This window comes from Trachypithecus francoisi, unplaced genomic scaffold, assembly GCF_009764315.1.
Source record: "Trachypithecus francoisi isolate TF-2019V2 unplaced genomic scaffold, Tfra_2.0 Lachesis_group7, whole genome shotgun sequence".
Lineage (NCBI taxonomy): Eukaryota > Metazoa > Chordata > Mammalia > Primates > Cercopithecidae > Trachypithecus > Trachypithecus francoisi.
Window position 1 is genome coordinate 25,803,419 of NW_022681472.1, and position 25,619 is coordinate 25,829,037.

The window sequence follows — 25,619 nt, forward strand, 5'->3', positions numbered from 1 at the left end:
AGGGTTTCACCATGTTGTTCAGGATGGTCCTGATCTCTTGACCTCGTGATCTGCCGCCTCGGCCTCCCAAAGAGCTGGGATTACAGGCATGAGACACCACACCGGGCCCTGAGGCAGGAGAATCGCCTGAACCCAGGAGGCGGAGGCTGCAGTGAGCTGTGATCTTGCCACTGTACTCCAGCCTGGGCAACAGAGAGAGACTCCGTCTCAGAAAAAAGAATGAGAAAACCTAAACGCAATGTAAAAACATCGAACAAGGAAACATGGAGTTAAACCTGCATAGATAGATAATCCTTTTCCAATTTAATAATTTTTGGTAACCATTCTTTGTATTTCCTATAGCACTTAGCATAGGCTAGGGATGGCCTAAGGGTAAAAGGAAGTCAGGAAGAGAGAAAAGAGAGCTAATGGTGCTGAATGAATTAGTTTAGCAAGGAAAACTAAGCTAATTGGTTCACATGAATGTATGCACAGAAAAGGAAGAAAACAAGAAGAAAAGAGTAAACTGGCCTGTCAGACAAACAGTTTCCAACTGCTGGCTTTGTGTCAACAACACCCAACAGAAGTTCATTTCAACGTGAGCCTATACCATCCTGAGTTCAGTAGTCCGTTCTGTGTATTAAGTGCAGAGGAATCTGTCCTGTGAGACCAGGATTGTGATTCTACTCTGAATAGTTAAATGACTGAGGGCATTTTGTCAACTGTTAATTTTTTTTTTTAATTCTACAGATCAGTGCCTACCACGCTGACATTTGCAGAAAATACCACAAAAATAGTGATATAAATAAATATGGGCAGATTTTGTCTAAAGCAAAAGATAGATATTTCAGTATTCTCAATTTTAGTCTAGATTAATACTGATTTTCCACAGATAGTGCCCAAAACCTGATATCAGTACCTCAAAGTGCCCATCTTCATAGATATATATACATCCAGTTAAAGCAGACATCTAATCACAAATCTTCTCACATCTATGAACAAAGGAGGGATTAAAAACTCCAACAAATACTCATTTGAAATGTATTTCAACCATGTCATATCCAATATGGTCAAAGTTTCTCTTAGGCCTTAATATGCTTAATTTTTAGTATATAGCACTTAGTACACAACAACAAAGTAAACTGGTACTACATGAAGTATATATTGTGTTTCATTGTACAGTGGGGAACTTCTCCCTCATGTTGGTATTTAAGAGATGGGCTGTACTTAGCATGTGTGAACAATTCACCAACCCATCCTCACCCTATCCGCCCACCCCAAATCTTCCAACAGAGAAAACTTATAAATAAATCCAAGGTCTATATAAATCCACAGTGAGTCCAACCTTCCATATTGAAAGGAAAATTACATTTCAAAGCTATATTGCCAAATGGATTTATATAACTCTTGCTCCTGTTGTGATTATCAATGCCAAGTAAATTGTATGGGCTAACTTTAAAAATGCTTAAAATGTGAGACTAGAATGGAAATACTAACCTAGCTGTACATTAAAAATCATAGTTCAGTCTGTTCAATAAGTTTTGTCTTTTTAACTCAAACTACAGAGTTCCATTTTTCATATACTCAAATCTGGAATTTGCATTTACACTCATAGATACAACTCTTTTGGAAAGTCTAAGGAAGTATATAAATAATTGTGTTTTCAAATCAGTATCTAAATACGTGTATTCAACAAAGTTGTCCTTCAGAACATTTTGTCCACTTTATAAATTTAAGACCCAAAATATAAAAATTGTATTTTTACATAGTATGTTCTACTCAGCTTTGAAAATAAACTAAGTAAGAGAAGCTAAAGTTCTATCTGAACCAACTCCTGATATACTGTAAGGCTATACTAAACTTTATTTCTTCAATAGTTAAGGTATTTTTCCCAGAGATATAAATTATCAAACTTTTCAAGATAAAGGTTCTAAGTAATTCTACAGTCACTATATTTCAAACAATCTATTCTTTGCAAGAAAAGTGATTTATCCAATGAACCACAGATGCCACTTACAATCTAAAATTTCTAATATTGCATGGGAGAAAGAATGTTGATTCACACTAATAGCACATCACGTTTACAACAGAAAAAGGAATGTGAATAGCTGTCCCCCATGCCCCTACCCATAATTTGTGAGTATAAAATCAAAGTCTCAGAGTGGAACTTAAATAGTTTAGGTTGTCATTACATTTCAAATGAGTCGTCATGTTTTAGTTTGGAATAAGAGTTACAAGTTAAGGTCTCCTAATGAAATATAAGTGAAATAATCTTTGGTTTTTAAATTAATTTTGAAGTCTTCAAATATGAACATGATTATTTTCATGAACTACAGTTATTGTCACAAATATTCTTGTACTCGGGGGTATTTAGGCAGAAAATGGAGCTCAGTGGTTAAGGTCAAGGTCTTTGGAGTGGCAAACTGCCTCTAACTTGATATGACCTTGGAAAAGTCATTTAAGCTCTCTGAGCTTCAACTTCCTTATCTGTTATTTTGAAGACAACCAAAAGGCACTTACATAATGCCTAGCATACAGTAAAAGAGCAATAAATAATAGTTGTTATTAGTATTATCAGTGGAATCTCTGCAAATTGCACTTGTAAAATAGATGTGAATCAGAAACAGCTGTATAGTTCCTAAAATTTTACTTTCAATAGTTCTTAAAGGTCAAGACTTAATTCCTTCTATAAATGAAAAATTCTGATGGCAGAAGGAGAGGCAAATGTCTGGAAAAGGTAAGAAAGAACAAAAAAACAAAACGAGACAAGAACCCAGTAACAACTGACATCTTGAAACACAAAGAAAACTGTCATGGACACAAGGAAATGAATTAAGTAGTCCACTTATAAAATTATGCCTACCACTACCTTTGATAATGAGTTCAAACACATCAATATATAGGGCAGGAAAATGACCAAAACATTTCTCCAATCTAGAAACAAAAAATGAAGTAAGTTACATTTTGTATCGAGTGGCAGGTAGTGGGAAAATATTGATTTATTTGGTTTGCAGAGCTATAAACTGGACAACTTTCAAATCTACTTTGCTCTCTATAAATATACCACAAAACACATCTAATATGTTAATATGATCCAGTATGGAGACAAGAAGCTGCCACGCTTCCTTCGGGTTTGTTCTTTACTTGACTGTAATAACTTTCTGGGACAATGACAAAATAAATGTGGAATTGGAAGAGTTATCTTCTTAATTCTACCCTGATTAAGCATATTTGGATATACAAAGTATCTAATATAGCTAATTTTTCATAACATTCAAGAGCTATATACCTTAAGTTCATGGTATAAATTAACTTCATATCTAGAAATAAGCTTAAGAGTCTGGGCGCGGTGGCTCACGCCTATAATTCAAGCACTTTGGGAGGCTGAGGCAGGCAGATCACTTGAGGTCAGGCGCTCAAGACCAGCCTGGCCAACATGGTGAAACCTCATCTCTATTAAAAATACAAAAAAAATCAGTGGTGCATAGTGGTGGGCACCTGTAATCCCAGCTACTCATGAGACTGAGGCAGGAGAATCACTTGAACCCATGAGGCGGAGGTTGCAGTGAGCGAAGATTGCACCACTGCACTCCAGCCTGGGTGAAAGAGCGAGATTCCATCTCAAAAAGAAAAAACGAAATAAGCTTAAGAAACTATTTCTATTTGTGTTACCAAAGTTCAATGTCTCTGAATATGAATATATTCTTAATGTTTATTACCCAATAATTACTTTAACAAATGTTTATTTAGTCTTTACTGTATACCAGGCACCATCCTAAGGGTTAGGGATGCCGTTCTGAACAAGATAGAAATGGTCCTGATGTTCACGAAGCTAGTAGGGAAAGTTGTAAAGAATAAATAAAAATATATCACATGATCATAAATATTATGATAAAAATCAATTACAGCTGTGTGATATGGAGTGCTTGAGAAGCTATTTTACACAGGTTGGACAAGAAAGTTTGGCTCATTGCATTTTATAATATCTACCCCTGTAAGTGAGATTTGCTGCTAAAATCTGTAGTAACTTTCCTTTTCTCCTCTTTTATGCTAGTTTGCTAAGAAATGAGAAATACTACCACTCAAATTTTTACACATAAAAATAAATATAAACATTATGTCAAGCTATGAAATTAGAATAAATTGTAATCAACTCATTCAATAGGTATAATGTAAATTCATCCCAAATAGATACAGTAACCACTGATAAACAGATATGAGCATTTTACCTTTAAATGTTATTTCCAATACATTTGTAAGGAACTTTCATAATAAAAATGAAATACAGACAAACTTACAGTTTATTTTTATTTATAATCATCTTATTTACATATTACTTTCCTAAACTACATATAGAATTTTAAAATATTTTAATTAAATATCAAAATATCCAATATGAAGAATTCAACATTAACTCACCTGTGCCTGTAAACAGTGCAGAAGATCTATAAGTGTGTAGCCAAATCCAAGAGAAATCTGTAATATAAACAAACAAATAAACATGAATAAAATCTGCAGAATCCTGTTGGATTCCTTAGAGCAGATGTGATTTTTATAACTGATTTTCAAGTAATACTTGTTAATTGCCATCAATACACAAGTAATATTCATTAATAACATCTCTTATTAAATTGCATGGTAAATCAAGAAGTAGACTTGCTGCATTACTTTTATTTGTACAAGATAATGTAAAATATATAAGGCTACAATTCATTGTGAATTATGAAGTGCCTACAACTTCTCAGTTGCTGGCCTTATACTTTAACTGCTTGTCTAACCACCAGCCTTCCCTATGAGACAAAAAGCTGAGTAAAAGCAGGAGGCCCTAGTGACCTACTCCCACACTGCATTCCTAGGGCCATGCCCAGCACACTGTAACAGGCAGAAAATGTGTGCTGAATAAATAAATAAAGTTCACATACTAATCTTAATTTACCATGATTTACAGTTTACCTATATGGAACCAAAAGGCCTGAATGACTAAATAATTTGTTATCTCAAGAAATATCTTTTTTTTCCCCCTTCAGAGATAAAAGTTTTGTTCTGTGACCCAGGCTGGAATGCAGTGGCACTATCACAGCTCACTGCAACCTCAAACTCCTGGGATCAAGTGATCCTCCCACCCCGACCTCCCAAGTAGCTAGGACTACAGGCATATGCCACCACACCCAGTTAAATTTTTATTTTTTGTAGTGGTAGGGTCTTGCTAAGTTGCCTGGGCTGGTCTCGAACTCCCAGCCTCAAGTGACCTTCCTGCCTTGACCTCCCAAAATGCCAGGATTACAGGCGTGAACCACCATGCCCAGCCAAGGAAAGCCTTTTTGGCAGTAAAAATCATGTTATAATAACCAAGATAATTTGCAAGAGAAAAGAGGAAAAAGAAAAGGAAGAACTGAATATTTTCAATAATGAGGGCAACTGTTTGCAAAGTTTCTTCAGAGTTTGTGTCTTTGCAAACAAAGTGCTTCACTGTAAATGAGTCTGCAGCTTTTTGTCTGATTCTTCCACTGTACCAATTAAGTTTGTTCCCAAGAAACAAAATGAGGAATATGAAAACAAGGGTATGTGCTTAAGGCATTTTATGTATATTAATATTTACTGCTTTTGTATATTTTATGGACTCAAGACAAGTGGCTTGATTGCTACTAGTAATGATACTGAAAATGTATCTCTTTTTAAGAATAATTTTTAAAAAAACATTAAACACTACTAGATTTAATCAGCTCCAAGGAATGTTTTTACAACTAAGCTACTAGATTTTTCTTCCTTCAGATGACATCCATCAGTAAGAATTTACAATTTGGATTATCAAAACTTAAAGCACTACTAATTCCTTTAAGAGCCCTTTACTCATTAAAACAGTAAATAGAATCCAATAGCACAAACAAGTTAACATCAATTTAATATCAAAATTACTATTTTTCTTGGACACTAGAAACATCTGATTTCATAATCTAAGAGGTCTACAGGGGAGAGAAACGGAAAAATATAGCATTTTGATTTTTACCAAGACCTGGCCAGTTTTGAGCTCATCATATATAATGAAATGCAGCTAGTGTATTAGTCAGAGATACTTCATGAAAAACAAACAAAAAGAATCTATATGCAAATAAGAACTTATCACAGTAAATAAACTGAATGGATTCTACTCAAGTGGCAGTCAGTGAATAGTGTGCAATAAACTTATGTAATAGGAGTCATCAATTCTTTCTAGCACTATTGGGATAAATGTATTCATTATGCTGGCCTACTTAAGCCCATTATAATTCTATACCAACAACTAATTTGCTCAAGGACATCATATTATGCAACAATTGTGAGCTGAAACTTGTGATATTAGTAGGAATGAGATTAAATGATTACTGTTGGCTCTATACTATTCAGTAAACTTTTATTAATAAGCTACTATAACATGAGGCAAAAGTGTCAATGCACCCATGCTAAAGAAAGATGTTGGCCAGGTTCGGTGGCTCACACCTGTAATCCCAGCACTTTGGGAGGCTGAGGCGGGAGGATCACGAGGTCAGCAGATGGCTAACATGGTAAAGACTAATATTTTAGTCTCTACTAAAATACTAAAAAATTAGCCGGGCGTGGTGGCAGGCGCCTGTAGTCCCAGCTACTCGGGAGGCTGAGGCAGGAGAATGGCGTGAACCCAGGAGGTGGAGCTTGCAGTGAGCCAAGATTGCGCCACTGCACTCCAGCATGGGCGACAGAGCGAGACTCCGTCTCAAAAAAAAAAAAAAAAAGACAAAGAAAGAAAAGAAAGACGTTTAGGAGATATAAAGACACTAAAATTTCCAAACATCCAGATACCTTGGTGTAACATTTTAAACAAAAGGAATAAAATACTTCCTTAAAAACAGAATTACAAACTATTTTGTAAGTTACTAAGAGAAACTAGTTGTCATTTAAAGCAAAAGTGCAGGTAATAAAAGCTCTTTTATAAAGAAGCATCTTGTTACTGTTCTGTCCTGAGAGTTTTCACAAAGCCCCTCTAAGAATGTGTCTCAAGGGAAGGAGTAGGAGTAATTTTGGGGATATCTGCAAAATAATCATCTGATAAAGGACACATACCTAGAATATATTACATAAGGAGTTACATTATTTGATAAAGGGCATGTATCTAGAATATATAAAGATCTCTTACAACTTAGTAATAGGACAAATAATTCAATTACTTTTAAATAGGCAAAATATTTTGTAACTAACCATGAGAAATACAATAAGGAAAAGTACATGAAAAAATACTCAACATCATTAGTTATTAGGAAAATGGAAATTGAAACCACAATAAAATATTCTACACAACCAGTAAAATTATCTAAAGTGTTGACAAGGATATGAAGAAATCAGAACCCCTTTAAATCCACTGCTGGGAGAAAACGCAATAGTACAGCCATTTGGGAAAAAAGTTTGGAAGTTTCTCACTACACAATGCAATTTTATCCCTGATGTTTTCATTTCTCTTGGGGAGGAGATGTCCATACAAAGAGCTGAATGGAAATGTTTACAGCAGTTATTGTCCACAATAGCCAAAAATTGGAAACAATACAAATATTTATCAAGGGATTTTCTTAAATGCTGTACATCCATACAATGGAATACCACTCAATAAAGGGGAATTAATTATCAATATATGAACACAAATGAACCTCAAAAACATTACGCTAAATGAAAGAAGACTAACACAAATACAACATATAACGTATTGTATGATTCCATTTATTTGAAATTTCTAGAAAAAGTAAAGCTATAAAGACAGAAAGCAGGTTGACGGTTTCCAGTGTCAGGATATGGAAATGGAAGCTGACTAAAAATGTACACAAGATAACTCTGTGGGGTGATAAAATCGTTCTAAAACTGAAATGTGTCCTAAAGAAAGATGAATAACAGATACAAGATATGTATGACTGTAAAAATGTACTGAAACTCCTGCTTTAGTACACTTAAAATGGGTGCATTTTATGGTCTGCAAATTATACCTCAATTTTTAAAAAGCAAAAAAATTTTTAATGTTAAAAAATATTTTAGTGATTTTTCACAAATGCACCAGTGTATCCTTGCTCTTTCTTGTGTGATAGCTACAGTTTCCACGTGAGTAGGAGATCTAAGGGTATAAAGGTAGTTCTAGCTGCATATGGTAGTGTGAACACCTGCCAAGTAGAGCATCAACTAGCAGGTGGAGTAACACCTCACTAGTCTGAGTCAAAAAATGAAGTCAGAACTGAATCTGCACCACACATAAAAAGACAGCTGGCAGCATTAGAGCCGTGTAGGCTGATAGTAGGGCGTGGGGGAGAACTGGAGAAGATATGCTCAATATTTCATTTTATTTATTTTTTAAATGAATGGGTAGAAACAGAGGAAGCAATGTAAACTGGGAAGAAAATGAAATGACAGTTGTAATACTGGCTAAAAGAACATTTTAATTTATAACTACTATAATAAGAGATGTGCCATACTTTTTTTGGCTTAACAACAATGTAACAATAGCATGAATAGCATTTATTGAATGCTTATTCTGTGAGAGCACTGAGTGGAGAACTTTATGTGTGTTACCTAATTTAATCTTCATAACAATCCTATGAGGGTAGGCCCTGCTACTATCATGCCCACGTTATAGATACAGAAACCTAACTGGAGAGTAAAGAACTCTGTCTAAAGCCAGAAAGCTGATGCACTAGCAAAAGTCTGGGTTCTAACCCACAAGAATCTGACTCTGGAGTTTATACACGATCTTACCCACTAGGCTGTTACAGAAGGTCACTGTTTTGATAATGCTATTTTTGCCAACTTGATTTGAAAAAGCAAATGGCAGAAATGTGACCAACCTGAAAACTGCCTTCTTGAGATTTCTGGTATAGTACTAACAAGACCAGCAAAGGGTATTCCCTACATCCTGCACCTTTGGCAGACACTGTTAATAAATCTTGGCATTACTATTTTCTCAGCCCAAATGTAGGCCTCACAATTTTCTCAAAGTTGCTAACAATCAAAGGATGCAATCACTAATAGAGCTAGTATGTAAATAAAGATATGTCTGTTGCAGGGCATGGTGGCTCACGCCTGTATTTCCAACCCTTTGGGAGACTTGGGCAGGCATACCACTTGAGTTCAGGAGTTCGAATCCAGCCTGGGGCAACAAGGTGAAACCTCATCTCCAAAAAATACAAAAAAATTAGCTGGGCATGGTGGCGCACGGCTGTAGTCTCAGATACTCATGAGGCTGGGATGGGAGGATCACCTGAGCCTACGGATGTCAAGGCTGCAGTGAGTTGTGATCGCGCCACTGCATTCCAGTCTAGATGACAGAGTGAGACCCTTTCTCAAAAAAAAAAAAAAAGAAAAGAAAAGAAAAGAAAGGTATGTTTGTCAACCCAAAACAACCAAGTCTTTTTTATGGACAACTGAAAACATGGAACAGGCTGTTGTAAAGAGATGACTGAACAAAAGGGCAGCCCAACAACTATCACACTTCATGTTTCGGGACAGCCAGCACCACCCTAATCAAGCCAGCCAGACAGATTGGCAGGAAAAAAGAGAATGCACGGGGAACAGAAGAAAAAGCTAAGGAAGGACTGCTCAAATTACTTAAGATTTTTCAATAGTTCCAGTCAAGCATATGTGAATATATACCCATAGTGTACACTCATAATCTATGATTAATACAAAATTTATTTTTCCCTTTTGCTTAAAAGCACAAACTCTCAAACATAAAAAACACCTTTAAGTCACGTTTCATAGCATATAACCCCAAGAAGAAACAGTCATACTTTCAAGACTTACCTTTGAAAACCATTTCAGATTATTGAACATGATATTGTTATTATACAAATATATTACATATATTTGTGATGCAAATGTGTCCTAATATATAGCCTTCATATGAATTTTAATAAAATAGTAAAATTCCAAAGTTTCACTGCAGAAGACTTAATAATATAAAGAATGAGGACTAGACATGCAAAGTAAAATTGTTCCCCAATAAGTTTGATGGTGCTAAAAATAAGCATCTAGACTTTAGAAGAATAATTTATAAATGAACTGATTAACTTCTATATATACTGCAGACAAGCTCATGATTTCTTTCTCTGTTTAAAAGACTATACCTCCACTGCAGACAATAACTCTTAACTAATGAAAATGTTTAAAGGTAATTTTCATTTTCCAAAGTCCTCTGTAAGGTCAACAGTATCACGGCAAAACTCCCTTAAAATAACATTTAGCCCTGATAACTTCTGGGTAAACATTAACTAACCTCCTAATTATTCTTTCCAACTATTCATTTTGCCTATTAAGGTATACAAATTAATACAGAGAAATTTTTAAGTTAATAAAACCAGTGCTTAAAGTTAACTGAAAGTCAGTCGTAAGACGTTCTTTTGTTATTTTAACTCAGTTTAATAAAAAGCTTCAGAAAGTACAATTAGTCATAAGTTAAACAAGTAGAGATTTAGATACACAATTGAATAAATTTTCATCCTTACTAAATGTAAAAAAATTCATAGGCCATAATTATAACAGATATATAGAAAAAATATATCAGTTTAAAAATTCTTAAGCTACAGTTACATACACATCCACAATTTACATGTATGACACAGTGAAAAATAATATAAATAATATATCCATTACACTCACGGATCTCATTATGCCCATTCCTTTCCATCTGGTCTCTTGCCTACCATGGTCGGAGGCAATAAAACTATAAAAAAAATAGCAGTTCTCTAAAGACTAGTATTCTTGTCCAGAGATAGACCTAAAAAACCAATTAATCTTATATCTGTAGTTGAAAGAATGGTTAAGATTTCTTTGGCAGAAAATATAAAGAAAGGAGAGTGGCAGACTGGAACTAAGTCTTGAGGAACTTCTACAGGTAAAAACTATGTAGAAAAGGAATTGACCAAGGAAAATGAGAAGAAATTACCTAAAAGACAAGAGGAAGACCAGCAAAGACAAGTACTATAAAATTCCAGAGGAGATAATTCCAAGGAGAGGGTGGTCAACATTGTTCAATGACACTGGGAATTAAGATTTCTACTTGATGTGGCAACCAGAAATTATTGGTGTCCTTTATAAGGACACTTTCAATGGAGAGATAAAGATATAAATCAATCTAGAGAAGGTTGAAGTGTTGACATGTGAAAAGGAAATAAGGACTTGGGTATAGCATGTACAAATGATTGCTGTCATTACCTTATACTAAAACTTATCTTCTCCTCTAGATGGTGAGCTGTTTGAGGGCAAGGATAAGGTTGCATCCATCTTTGGGTAAGACAATAACCTGCTGCTGGACTACTAATTTTTAAACCACTGCAGAAGTCCTAGGGCTTTTATTAGGGTGCTTTGCCAAAAAACTGACAATAGTCTTTAATAGAATTACAGGGGGAAAAAAAGATAAGTTCTTGGGCAGAAATTAATCTTTCTTAAACAGAGGTAAAAGGCTCAGGGATAGTTCCCCACCAAGACTAGAGCATGCCACCCTAACAACAAATCCACTCCCACCTCAAATAAAAAGGCCCAACACACCATAAGTAGAATTTTTACTGTTTTTCTGCCAATAGTGTGGATAATTTTTAGATTATAAACTCCCCTCAGAAATTCATCTTCTCCTTAGCTTGTTTCCCCTAATTACTGTTGCAATGACCACTCTGACACAACTGAGCCTAGAATCCTTCCTTTCATATCCCTTGGGTACAATACAGACGAGCCTATAAAACACTTCAAGACTCTGTATAATATACAGTCATGCAATGCATAACAACATTTGTCAATGACACACTGCATATCCCATGGTGGTCCTGTAATATTATATCATATTTTTACTGCACCTTCTTTACATTTAGACATGTTTACATACACAAATATTTCCCATTGTGTTACAACTGCCCATGGTATTCAGTATAGTAACATGCTACACAGGTTTGTAGCCTAGAAACAATGGGTTTCACCAGATAGCCTAGATATGTAGCAGGCTAGACCATCTAGGTTTGTGTGAGTATACTCTTGCCTAATTATGCAATACTCAGAATGCATTTAGGTGATGCATGACTATATGCATAGCATCTTTTTTTTTTTTTTTTTTTTTTTGAGACGAGTCTTGCACTGTCACCCAGGCTGGAGTGCGGTGACATGACTTCAGCTCACTGCTACCTCCGCCTCCCGGGTTCAAGTAATTCTCTGCTTCAGCCTCCTGAGTGGCTGGGATTACAGGCGCCCGCCACCACACCTGGCTAATTTTTTTGTTGGTGTTTTTTGTTGTTGTTGTTTTTTTAAGTAGAGATGGGGTTTCATCATCTTGGCCAGGCTGTTCTTGAACTCCTGAGCTCGTGATCCACCCACCTTGTCCTCCCAAAGTGCTGGAATTACAGATGTGAGCAACTGCGCCTGGTGACTATATGCACAATATTTTAAGACCATGGAGTAAGAAAAGAAAGTGAACCAGAAGTAACTAGCTTTTTTTTTTTTTTTTTTTTTTTGAGACAGGGTCTTGCTCTGTTGCTCAGGCTGGAGTGCTGTGGCGCAATCACAGCTCACTGCAGCCTCGACCTCCTGGGCTCAGTTGATCTATCCACCTTGGCCTCCTGAGTAGCTAGGACTATAGGGCATGCACTACCACACCTGGCTGATTTTCATATCTATTTATTCTTTTTTTTTTTTTTTGTAGAGACAGGGTTTTGCTATGTTGCTCAAGCTGGACTTGGAACTCCTGGCCTCAAGTGATCTTCCCACCTAGGCCTCCCAAAGTGCTGGTTTTACAGGCATGACCCACCATGCCCAGCCAACATTAACATTATATACATATATCTACAAAGTGCAGGGGCAGTCTTTAACCCCCTACACCTGAAGTACCCACAAAGACAGCCTCAGAAGAACCAGCACAAACTTGCCACCAAAGGCACCCTTCCCCAAATGATGGTTACTGTCAATTCCCACCTCCTACAGCGAGGTCAAATCTATCAACAGAACATGACCACGTTAAGATAAAATCATTATTTCAACACAATAAAGAGAACATTAATTTTTTAAAATGCACACAAAGCATGTAGGAGGGCAGGAGAGGAGGTGTCTCCTTAAAAAGGGAGACAGTAAGGTAACACAATTTATCTAAAGTCGAAAAACTTACAACGGACCCGGATGTCAAACCCAGGACTGCCCGAGCACAGGACCTGTATTTTTACTGCTCTGCGTGCCTGCTAGGCAGCACCAACCCACCAAAACAAAGGAAAGCAAGCACCAAATGAACAGTATTTTAAAAACAGTTGAAAACAGCTCACAAGTGTGTATAACAGGTATTCATAGCCATAATGTTTTAATGAAACAAAAATAAGTTTATTTTGACTCAAATTAAAATTATGTATTACGTGATTAAGTATGTCAATATTTTACAGAGTTGTAGAAAGAATGTAGTATTCCAAAAGCTAGCACCAGACTAAGAAAAAAGCTTTGCATCTCACTGTGCAGGACAGTGAAGAACTTACCTGTGGAGTAGTTAGTACGTAGCCACATTTTAATCAACTTTCTGTATTTTACTGAGTCACCCCCCTCCATGGATCCAAATGTCACTCAAGAAATGTTATCAGAAAACAGATTGCGTAAGAAATGTGGCCCTACTGTGTGGGACTATATAGAGTTTGTCATCTTCCTAAAAAACTAAAAATGTGATTTTTCATTTTACTAGGTGCCTGGGTTCTAACAAAAACATTGAGGAATACTGGAGAAAACTGGATCCTATAGCAACACTACCATTTTGGGAAAAAATTGAGATTTAGCACAAAGTTAGAAATCATGTTTCAACTACTGAGTTTCACAGATGGAAATCTAAGGCTCAAAGAGATTAGTACCTTTACTGATGACAGGACTTCTCCCAGTCATCATGACTAATGGAGTTTCTATGAACCCAGGAACAAATATATCATTAAAACTTGGGTCTCACTATCCTATCTTAACCAACTGCTCTTCAACCTCCACGTCATGGAAGGGCACTATGTACACAAAATGGTGTGAAAGGGCCTTCTGACTTAGTTGTGAAGCTAGCATTTATTGATAACGTATCTAACATACAAAACATAAATAAAACAGGATAGATCTCGAGATGAGCATTCCAACACCCTAAGCATACAGAACAACAGGAGCTACCTTTTGTTATGAAACAGATGTCAGTTCCCCTGCTATAAACTTTACATGCTGGTGGGGCGCAGTGGCTTATGTCTGTAATCCCAGCACTTCAGGAGGCTGAGGCAGGAGGATTACTGGGCTCAGGAATTCGAGACCAGCCTGGGAAACAAGATGAAACACCATCTCCACAAAAAATACAAAAATTAGCCAGGTGTGGTGGCGCATGCCTGCAGTCCCAGCTACTTGAGAGGCTGAGGCTGGAGGATTACTTGAGCCTGGGAGGCTGAGGCTGCAGTGAGCTATGTTTGTGCCATCGCACTCCAGCCTGGGTGACAGAGCAAGACCTCGTCTCTTAAAAATCCATTTTGCAGATGAGGAAACTAAAAGAGAAGTTAAGCAATTTACTCAAGTTAAAGCAAGAGGAAGAAATACCAACTGAATCCAGGTCATTCTGAATTCAAGGCCTCCGCTCTCCCAGGTTGCTGCTATCACCGCTTCCTCTGCCAGGCTCCCTTCTCTGCAATTCTTGCTCTACCCAACTCCTTATTCCCTCAAAGAAAAGGATTTGATATCAAGAAGATACTTTCTAACAGCCAGCCTTACACAGTCACAAGCACCAACTTAACAATGAGTTACCCAAAAAGGTTTCACTAACAAGATTATTCAGTTATTGGCTGTTGTATCTACATAAGCAAAGAAAATGGAAGAAATAATACAATATTGCAGGATAAAAGACAGTGAAAAAAAGAAATTTTAAGGCTGTGACAAAATGAGAACTTTACTTTACACAAGGAATTTCATTAAAAAAGAAAAGAAGACAATTCTGAAACTTAAGGTGGGAGACAGCTAGGAAAACAATCTATTGTGGCTAAATTTTTCTTCAAACTGGGGGTCCCAGAGACCAAGAATGTATATAAATGTCCATAAAACATCCATGAAATTTTCTAATTTCATGCTTTCATTTTGATGAAAATCTGAAATTGCTGTTTGATTTTCCATTTGTGCTTACTTTTGTGTTGAGTGTTTTAATTTCTTTGAAGTCAAATCTTGAGAAAGTTTTCTATGAATTCAGTAAAGAAAAATCATGTGGGGGATTTGAAACATCTTCACACAGCTACTAGCAGTACATGCTGAACTCAATGTAACCTGAGCTCAGCAGATTATACACAGCAATTTTGTTACAGCCAAACACCCTTGCATGGTAGTGCTAATTTAAATCTTATCGATTTGGTAGTTTTGTTTATATTTAGTTAGTAAATCTAATTTTGTTTTATAGGTCTTAAACTAAAATCTTCTGTATTGAAAAGGAATCTAGTAACATACTAAACTGGCTGCTTTTCATAGGAGCCATTAAACCAAGTTAACATTTCCAATTATTTACATAATAAATATGGCCATAAAATGTAGATTTTAAGAATCATTCATGTACAGGTTTTGTTTACCAAAAATTTCACTGACAAATCAAAGGCCCTACCAGTGGTATCCAAACTGTGTCTCTGAACTGTAGCTAAAGAACAAAGTCTTTTAAAACTAAAAGAAAAAATGTAATGCTTTATTTTTCTATAAAGCTAAATTTCAGTAAATGTGAAGAATCAGCCTTTATTATAGATTACGAGCTTACTGTTTCATGGAGCTAAATTTCCCTTTTATTTCCTGAAATCGTGATGCTAGTAAGTGGTCATTTTCATTTTCATATAATGACTAAATTGAAATTATGGCACTCCTATGCCAGTTTTCTAGATTTGGGAAATTTTTTTAAATAGAAACATGAAATCATAATCTGGGTATCACTGGCCTACAAGTTATCTACCATGAAATGGGGTGTGTGTGTATATCTGTGAGTGTATATATACATATACATATGTGTGTGTATATATATAACGTGTGTGTGTGTATATATATATAACATGTATATACACACACATACAAATAGATATAGATACACAGTTATAGGTATTCTCCTCTGGGAATTTCTATTCCATGGGGGAAATTCATTTGTAGCATGAACTACCCATTGGGAAATTCTTATTTCTATCAAAAGGAACCTAACACCCCTCTTTCTAGCCCATCTAGGACAAAGAGCACCCTAGGCAGTCAGGCCACAAACTACAGCATGGAGAGAAAAGAGGATCTATTACCATTTGATATCTAAATACTTGGAAGTAGTTACTTTGCTAGACCTCCTAGAATAAACCACAGCCCAATAGTGTTAATAATAATAATAATGACAAGTAAAACATAACAAAAACTCTGAACAGAAACTGTAAAAGATTAAAGATAGCAATAAACTCTTTGCTACACCTCTCATTGAGAACTGAAGTGTAACCGCCCTTCCCCTGAAGCTGGGGTTGCCTTAATGACTGGCTTGACCAAGAGAATATAGCAGCAGCAGTATTCTGGGACTTCTGAGCCTTGATGCTTCAGCCTGGGACTCCTGAAACCCTAGACCTTAGCATTCTGAGCTGCCAGATATGTGTGACTGCCTTGAGGCTGCCATACTACGAAGAAGCCCAAGCTGGCCATGTGGAAAAGCCATATGAGAAAAGAGAATTAAATGCCCAGCCAGGCCCCATCTATTATGGCCCCTGACAGTTCCTGGTCTTCCCAACTAAGACTCCACATACAGAAGAGACAAGCCATCCCTATTGTGCCCTGTCCAAATTCCTAACCCAGAGAATTATGAGCTATATTAGTAATAAATTGTTTTAAACAACAGATCACCAGAACAAAAACAAATTGCCTTTCATAAATAGTAATAAGGACTTTAAAAAAAAAAAAAGAAAGAAACGAAACATCTCAGGCAGACAAGCTGGAAACCAGAATGACAACAAACACAAAAAAGGATTACGATGCTTAAGGATAAATAAAAATTCATTCACTCATTTACCCAACAAAGATTTATATACAAAGATTTTTTTATATATATATATGTATATATATGTAAACAGGGATATATAAAAACTCTGGGAATATAATGGTTTTAAAAAACGAAAAAAGTCCTAGTTCCAAGGAACTTACAAGAAAACATTATGTACCATAGTGGTATTTTTCTATATACAGTACTTATTTTTTTTTTTTTTTCCCACAAAAATTGCTAGCCTTGGCCAAGTGCAGTGGCAAACACCTGTAATTCCAACACTTTGGGAGGTCGACATGGGAGGACTGCTTGAACTAGGAGTTCCAGACCAGCATGGGCAACATAGTGAGACACCATCTCTACTAAAAATAAACAAGAAGTTAGCCGAGTGTGGCGGTGCACATCTGTGGTCCCAGCTACTCAGGAGGCTGAGGCAGGAGGATCGTTTGAGCCCAGGAGATTATGGCTGCAGTGAGCAGTGATCACGCCATTGCACTCCAGCATGGAGCCAGAGCAAGACCCTGTCTCGAAAACAAACAAACAACAACAACAAAAACCGAAACCAAACAAAAAATAGCTAGCTTTTTATGGACATAACTAACAATTCAGATCAAATCAAAACACAGGCCAGGCACTGTGGCTCACACCTGTAATCCAGCACTTTGGGAGGCGAAGGAGGGAGCACTACTTGAGGCCAGGAGTTCGAGACCAGCAAGGCCAACATGGCAAAACGCCATCTCTCCTAAAAATACAAAAATTAGCTGGGTATGGTGGCAGATGTAATCCCAGCTTCTTGGGAGGCTAAAGCACAAGAATTGCTTGAACCCAGGAGACAGAGGTTGCAGTGAGCTGAGATCACACCACTGCACTCTAGCCTGGGTGACAGAGCAAGACTCTGTCTCCCCCCAAAAAAAAAAAAAAAAAAAAAAAAAACACCACCACCAATCTCATAGAGTGACCGAGAGTTTGAGTTCCTCTATGAGAAGGAAATGAAGATTGAATCAAAATCCCACAAAAAGTTATTTGTAGTCTGTAGTATTTAAACACACTTTAGTTAACTATAGTATATAATAAAATGTTTGGGTTCTGATTTCAGACCATAAATTCAAGGCATGCGTAACGAATTCTTTTTATTTTTTCTTCATAAAGTATCAGGTTAAAAAACCTTTTAAAGATACCCTTACAAATGTGCATAGTAGACCTTTTCTATTTTACTGTAGTCAAGATTCTAGGACCTAAAATGGGAAACGCAAGTAAGGTCAGTAGTAAGTTGTTGTTTTAACAAGATTTATTTCTGTCTAGGTGTGCTACAATTCAAACATACACACTCACTATTCCAGTGACTAAAATAATTTTTAACTGCTCCTTTTATTAAAGCATAGACAATTTAACCTTTCATATCATCCTCAGGGCTCTAAAATTATTCACACCTTTCTATTTGTAGCATTTCTCTATTCAAATTTCATACAACACCAAAAAGAATACAAATAGAGAAAATTATTCTACATGGTATTTTTAAATAAAATAAAATGTTTCATATCACATTGTAAAAGAACAAAGCAGTAAATAACTATGTTTATGGTCTCTTAGGCAAAAGACCATAGTATGTCTTAAAATCATTAGCAACTAGCACAATGTCTCGGTAACAGATTCTCAGCAAGTATCTGTTGACTGATAACACATTTATTTCCCAGTTATGTATTTAAGTGTGGCCAAGAAAAATAAGCAATGCTATTTTTTATCCCAGTAATATTTGAGGCAAAGAAAAAAACGATGTTTTCAAAAGAGGTCACGAAGAAACACACCTGTCCTTTTCATTTTCTCTTGAAAATACTTTTAAAGGAATGGGGTGGGGGAAAGTGGTAACAAGTGCTATGTGCTCTAAATGTCAATATCGCACAGATGACAACAAAACAATAACAGAATTATAAACTAACATGTTTTCTTTTTTCTCACAATTTCAGTTTTAGCACATTACAAAGTAATTTGTGAGAATTTCTTTTTTAAAATGTGATGCAAAAAAGAAACAAATTATCATTGCTAAAAAGCAACTTACTAATTTTTTATCCAAAACACAGTATAAAAATCGTAACAGTGCACTGAACAAGAACGTCATTAAGATCTTTAAAATAACAATACTAACATTCCATTATAAAAAGTTGCAATATCTGGGAAGATGATACTGAAGAATGTCTTACTTAACAGACAGCTCATTGTTCTCTTCTAGACTGGTCTAGAGACTGGCATGGCATCAGAACATGTGTCAGAAGACCTGGCCATCTTCCTGGATCTCCGTGAGACCCAAGGCCCATCACGTAACATTTCTAGTCCTCAGCTTCCTCAGTGACAAATCTCCGTGAGACCCAAGGCCAATCACTTAACATTTCTAGTCCTCAGTTTCCTCAGTGACAAATCTCCGTGAGACTCAAGACCAATCACTTAACATTTCTAGCCCTCAGTTTCCTCAGTGACAAAAGGAGTGGCACAATTGTCCCCAAATCCTGTTTAGCTCTAAAAAAATTCTGCCATCCTCAAATAAAGAACCATTAGTCTAAACAGGGTTTTAAGGTACCCACATCTTCCATTTGCTTAATTAAGGTACAATTATTTCCTTAATCTTGCACTAAACACTTTACAAGTTTCAAATGTCTAGAGATAGACTACTTATCTTATTTTATCTTTACAACAACTCTGTGAGGTATGTTGAGCCTGTAATTTTCATGTGCATTAGGAAAATGCCAAAAGGGAGGCTGAGTCAAGTGACGTGGTTTGATTAAAGTCATTTAGCCGAGAAAAACCTGGAAATTAGATCTTCTGACTCTAGCTCAGTGCTCGCGCAAGAAATTTCCAGAAACAAGCCACTTTTAAATCCACAAGAACTACAAGGAAGGGGAAAAAATGGTGTATATTTTTAAATGAATATACTGTTTCTTTAAATCCAATGTCATAGTCTCAAATTCCCTAAAACAGTACAATTTTAGGCCTCTAAATCTCAAAATTATTTTCAAGACTCCTGGAACAAGAAAATCCCAGTGGCTTAACACATTATCAAAATATTACCATCTATCAGGATTTCCTAAATCAATGTATCTTTCTTGGGGAAAAAGGGGGTCTGTAGTGAAATAAGATTTGGAATATTTGTAGATTAATAATGTACATAATGTCTTTAATTTAATCTAGCATTTCACAAATTTGCTGACTGATACATATTTCAGACTTTTTATAAAATACCAGTGGTCATTCTAAAGCACTTTTGTTCCAATGAACAAAATCATCTTGGAAAATACTTCTGTACATTTTTAAAAGATGATCATTTCCTAAATAAAAAACAAAATTATTATAGTTTTTCCTTACTTCTCTAACATACATATTTTCATCTTTTCTGAAAAGATAAATTATCTTACAATTTGTACATTTAACATGACAGTGTTCCTTTTTTCATTTCCTGAAAAGCTGTTGACCCAATATTGTACTTCGTAATCAACAGCAACTTGGAATAGAGAACTATTAACAAATCTTCTCATAATCTTAAAGTGTATTCTTGTGACACAAATGACATTATATCACATTAAAAGGTCTCCTTTTGTAGCTAAATCATATACCCAGAACTGACACTGAAAAATCTGGGAAGACCTCAATTCAGATAAAGTGTACACTTTAAATACATATTAGCAAAGACAGGTAATTGGGGAGAAATTACATCAGAGAAATAACATTTGAATCCATCTTAAACTATTATAGGGATCTGTATCTAAAATTGGGAACAAACATTTACAGGTAAAGGGGAAGATAAATTACTTAATCACTGAGCCCATTAACCTAGTTGTAACATGGAACTAACTATTAATATAAGTGTGGTTTTTGCCCTATTTATAAAATAGCAAATGATGAGGCAAAGGCTAATTAGCTAATCTGAATTTATTTTGTGCTCACGATTTTATAACACTAGATGTATCTATTTATTCCCAAAGGGATTAGGCATTTCCCACCCTTCCTCTAGGCAACGATGAGTTCCCTAATAACCAAACACAGTTTCTTTTTACTTCTAACTAATAGTGTTGAGCAAGTCCAAAAATACTTTCAAATGCTTTTGAAAATGTAAGGGCAGCTTAGAAATGAGCTGTTTTTAGTAATGGTATTTTAGAAGTGGTATAACTTACCACTTCAGGCAAAGAGGTATGACTTGTCACTGGTAACAGTGGTAACTCGGGAAGTTGAAAAGAGTTATTTTAAGAAAATAAGAGATTGTGGGCTCTAGTCTCAAACCTCACCCTTCACCTCATATATATGAAATGTTATGCTTATGTAACTCACAAATCAAATTTCTGTTTAGAATTGGAAGAATTAACAACAGAGTAAGTTATATATTTACTTCAAAGGTATACACACGAAAAATTTTTTAGGAATAGAAGTACTCAGTGTTGGCTAAAAGATTTTAGATATGTCAGTCACTTCCTAATCCTTAAAATGTTTATACAAGTTTCTCCCCACCTCCCCCACAGTCCCCCTATTATATCCATTTTATAATTCAGAAGGTGATCTGTTAACCAAGCCATAAACAGACAGTAAATTTCAAAAGCAACTGCCGGCCAGGCACGGTGGCTCACGTCTGTAATCCCAGCACTCTGGGAGGCCGAGGCGGGTGGATCACGAGGTCAGGAGATTGAGACCATCCTGGCTATGGTGAAACCCTGTCTCTACTAAAAAAAAAAAAAATTAGCCAGGCATGGTGGTGGGTGCCTATAGCCCCAGCTACTCGGGAGGCTGAGGTAGGATAATGGTGTGAACCCGGGAGGCAGATCTTGCAGGGAGTGGAGATCCTGCCACTGCACTCCAGCCTGGGCAACAGAGCGAGACTCCATCTGGGAAAAAAAAAAAAAGCAACTGCCTTGTCCACAAATAAATGAGTAAGTCATTTTAAAATAAAGTAGAGAATGCCCCAAAGACTCATAAAGGCATTATAGTATGCTTCACCAACCTGTATTATCCTATTTCTATCTATGGAGTAAAATTACATAAAGTGACCTCTCTGCAAGTGAGTTTAGACTCCAAATGCTAGATTAAGGAATGAAGTCAACTACTTACAAACCACTTACAAAAACAATAACAAACAGCATAATTCTGGAAGGTCACATTAAAAAAAAAAAACTACCACCTCTAATGCCTAAATTCCATGATGTAATAAGCCTGTATGATGGATATAACAAGAAATTTACACTCTGCAGATTGTTAAACTAGAACAAAATCCCTGAAACACTGAAAAGTGAGGGTTTTGAAATGTTTTTTAAATATGAAACCAGGCAGCATTTATTTCCTAAATGTAAAATATAATTTAAAAAGTAATGAAAAAGGCCGGGCATGGTGGCTCACGCCTGTAATCCCAGCACTTTGGGAGGCCGAGGAGGGAGGATCATGAGGTCAGGAGATCGAGACCATCCTGGCTAACACGGTGAAACCTCGTCTCTACTAAAATACTAAAAAATTAGCCGGGTGTGGTGGCGGGCGCCTGTAGTCCCAGCTACTCGGGAGGCTGAGGGAGGAGAATGGCGTGAACCTGGGAGGCGGAGCTTGCAGTGAGCTGAGATCGCGCCACTGTGCTCCAGCCTGGGCGACAGAGCGAGACTCTGTCTCAACAAACAACAACAACAAAAGGTAATGAAAAAGATTCATATTTAAGCATTCCACAATTGTTTTTCAGCAACTGCTATGCTTTTCTTGAATATTAAAACTGTATTACTGTATATGTGAACAAGACTTGTCTTTCTCAGTTATAAGAATTGAACCATGTCTCCTAAGGCCTACAACAGAAATGCAAGTGTACTATGTAATCAATGCTTTCTAGTAGACATTTCATTCAACTTACTCATTTTATCTAGCAGGAAGGCTGAAATGATAAACGCTGATGTGGGTTGACACCACTCACTCCTACATATCTGAGCCTTTTCATTTATTTGAGTGTCCTAAATCACCAACATGTTCAATAAAATACTAGAAGGTAAAGAAGTTTTGGCGAGCTAAGGAAGGCAATGCACTGTACCTCACAACCATTTTTTGACTATGTCTTACAGAAATCAGGTACGATATTTGACACTGATTATAAAGGGTTGATCATCTAGCTTGTTGATGATACTGATGATACAAAAGTCATAATTCTATGTTTGATTTCTTCCTCTTTCAGCTGTCTTTTTGGGCATTCAACACCTCTAAGAAAAAGAAAGAAGTGAGAAAATGAGGTAAAATTCCAACCTATGACATTTCATTTCCAGCAAAGGCACTTAAAAAACAAAACAAACAGAATAACCTCTTAGAGACCCAGAAGAAAATACATTAAAACACTAAAAGTGGTTGTGTATGGATGATGCCATTATGGGTAGATTCTTCCATGTCCACACCTTCTAAATTATAACCATATTATTAATACTTATATTCTATACCAAAACAATAAAAGCATTATTGGGAAAGTAAGTTAAATCTAATGATTCCAAACATTTTAACTACCCTGACCTTATACTACACAAGACAAAGGGGAAGTCGCCTATAAAACTTGACACTATAAACAAATACAAAAATATATCTTGCTTATTCTTTTCTTCATTATCTGTGTTAACAAAGGGAAAAGGAATAAAGGAAAAGAAAGCCAAGAGGACACACTCACAAACCAAAACCACAAGAAAAATAATCTAAAACCAGACGGCAGGAGGCAGGAGGAAGGTACCATTCTCTACCTAAGCAGTGATTTTGCAACACTAATAGCAAACCCACATTCCTGCTACAAGCCTCATCCACAGCCTAATGCTTTCAAACAGGCCACACAGCTGGCGGCCCTGAAAACCCTCCAGAGAGGAATGAAGATAGAGAAATCAGGAGGGCTCAGGACTGAATTGAGCCCTAATCTGATTCCGATGAAACACTGCCCTGCTGGGGTATAATATTATGGTAAGCAGAAACTGAGTTAAATATATGACTGGAACTTCTAAAGAAAATTCCTAAAGGAACATTGCTTTGAATGTGAGCCTCCTCTGTTAATGACGAAACAGATGAAGTATTGCAGAACATGCTTTCTAGGGAGAGTCATCTGCACAACACATAAGGTAAGGAGAATGCAGCATCACCTTCAGAAACAATACAGAGGGTAGGCCTAGACGAAAAATCTGCTCTCGGTAAATAAACTACGTTTGTGTGAACACTAAGAGTCTAGTTTCCTCTTGAGTCAAAGCACCATATGGCTGAAAGCAAAGTCTTAACTAGATTTGGAGACTGAACTTGGTTTATGAGGGCTCAAGCGTGTTCAATGAGCTGTTTTAAAGGCACCACGTTTTTACTAAGTCCTGGGGTGTCCCCTATGATACTACCTCAACTAACTCCAAGAAGCCAGACACCTTCCTACACAAATGCCAAACACTTCATCTCAATCCCCACAGAACTCTCTAAAACAGCACTCTGGTTTTGTTTCCAGATCATTCAAGAAATTACTCATTCCGATCCAGCAATCCCACTTCTGGGTATTGTTAAACAAAAATTATGGGAGGCCACTGTTTTGGACTGAGCTCCTACACTAGGTCCCAATAGAACAGACCAAACCAAACTGAAATTACTCATGCTATGCCACATAATCAAACTGAAACTTTAAGGAAGGAGACAGATGCCAAAACAGATCAGTTTTTTTCCGAAAATGGGAGAAAACAGTCTTCCTAAGCCAGTGTAATAAGGAAGTCCCCTCTGCTTTAACCCTTACCAAAAAGTAACCTGATGTTAAATAAAATAAAAGCCAATCAAGTCTACAACTAAATTTTTTGTAATTTTGTCTTTTAATAGTTCTGGTGCCCAACAGTGGGACCTGGAAAACACTGCTGATGATGCCTGAGACCCCGTGGGGAATGCAGGAGAGGTGCTGCCTATCTCTTTTAAAGTCCCCCGTCTTCCTCATACTGTTCCTCACAGTTCAGACTCTGATCTCTGCGTGGAGCCCCTGGATAGTTTTGACTTTTGAACCCAGGGTTAGTTTGTGCTGTAAGAGAGCATATGAACTCTTGGGGTCTGCAGTGGCTAGCAAGAGTTGCAGTTTTAAAGGGAATTGACCACGGCTGCAATGAGTGGCTATTATTGTAGAGGGTGTGATCTCCAGCTTTCAGAATTCACAGAAATTTGGATTCTATCGTCTTTGTTTCTTTTTCTTGTGTGCTTTGGTAGGGGGAAATCACTGGCTAGTTAGTCAAGGGGATCCCAGTGCCAAAAGTCACAACTTGACTGGTGGACCCGGTTCAAGCACTTAAGAGCTGTTAGATTAACCGGACGTGAAAAGATAAGACTGTCCTCAGAGGATAAACTGGCCACAAAACACAGCAGTGCCACCACCTTCAGGAAGTATCTGCACAAAAAGGCACAACGAAAGCATTGCACAACCCAACACTGTGGCATTTCCCTCTTAAGCTTTTACCTCAGATTTGAGAGATCCAACATTCAAGATAAAAAATAAGATTCTTAATTTCTAAAGAACTTTATACTCCACCTTCTGCATAAACTTGTCTTTTATATGAGTGTTAGGTCCCAGAAGCTACAAAATACTGATAAAAATGGCAAAATCACAACAAAGATAATTTAGAATTACAATGGCCATTACATGGAGCATTTCAGATGAACAGCACTGCACTTTAAGAAGTCT

The 25,619-nt window shown here is 36.6% G+C and overlaps 1 protein-coding gene across 12 annotated transcripts in view; it reads right to left on the reverse strand.

Annotated features, from left to right (window-relative positions):
* NCOA2 (nuclear receptor coactivator 2) overlaps window positions 1-25,619 on the reverse strand; it is a 306,182-nt gene that overhangs the window by 189,447 nt on the left and 91,116 nt on the right. For all 12 annotated transcript variants that reach the window (XM_033203006.1, XM_033203007.1, XM_033202998.1 and 9 more), the window contains exon 2: window positions 4,399-4,455. The gene's annotated coding sequence lies outside the window, so the exon portion shown is untranslated. The remainder of the gene's footprint in view (window positions 1-4,398; window positions 4,456-25,619) is intronic.